This window comes from Bombyx mori, chromosome 23 (genome assembly GCF_030269925.1).
Source record: "Bombyx mori chromosome 23, ASM3026992v2".
NCBI lineage: Eukaryota > Metazoa > Arthropoda > Insecta > Lepidoptera > Bombycidae > Bombyx > Bombyx mori.
The window spans coordinates 8,073,398-8,074,332 of NC_085129.1; positions in this window are offsets into that span (position 1 = coordinate 8,073,398).

Below are 935 nucleotides of genomic sequence, written 5' to 3' on the forward strand. Positions count from 1 at the left end.
CTGTGTTTTTATTTTAATATTTTTAAAGTTATACCCCTGCTCCAATCAAAATGCTTGGACCGAAGGAAAAATATGAAACATTGTTCACATATCAAACTTTGTTTTACTGAAATATCCTTTGTGGGTTTTTAAACTTTCCCAAAACACTCTTGAAATGGTTAGCCAAGCCGAAGTGCTGATCTACTTTGTAGAATATTGATCTACAATGATTTTCATCAAATCGAGCTGAAGTGAAATAGCAATTTTATCTGAAAACTTGTCCAAAACAAAGATGAGCGTCGTTTCTGCTATTACATTTCCATGAATTGCAGAAATAATCTTCTTGGAACTGATCTTGGTAGCGATCCTAAAGATACCGTTGTAACAGTAGACAATAACATTCGTTTTCGGTAAATATCACGCTTTATTGAGTTTCAGTTTTATTTTTGGCAGTGCTAGTTACGTATATGATGCCATTTTGTTTTATGAGGAACTAAAAATAACCAAATATTAATTTAGATAATAAAATGGTAGAAGTGAACTTCCGGCTTACAGTTAAATTGAGAGAAGAAATATATATATAAAATCGAATTATGTTGTACGAATCCTTTTACTATTTAAAAATAGTTTTATTGTCAGTTTTTATGTAAGAAAAGTATTCAGTATAATAGTATGAAATAAACACGATAAATTATTCACTGTACTTTAAAAAAAAAATACAATAGAAAACCGAACCTAGTCAATAAACCTGTTTTAAATTGTAAAGTACAACTTAATTTAAATTTCCGAGAGATACATATCCATAAAAAACGAACGAAGGCTGGCATTCGGCTTAAGCCTAATACTGATTTCAACTAGTACAAACAGAAAGATGAGTGCCGTTTAAGTTGTAAAGTTTCTATGCTAATAATGTCCAATTACGAACTTTATTTTTGATCCCAAATAAATTTAACTCA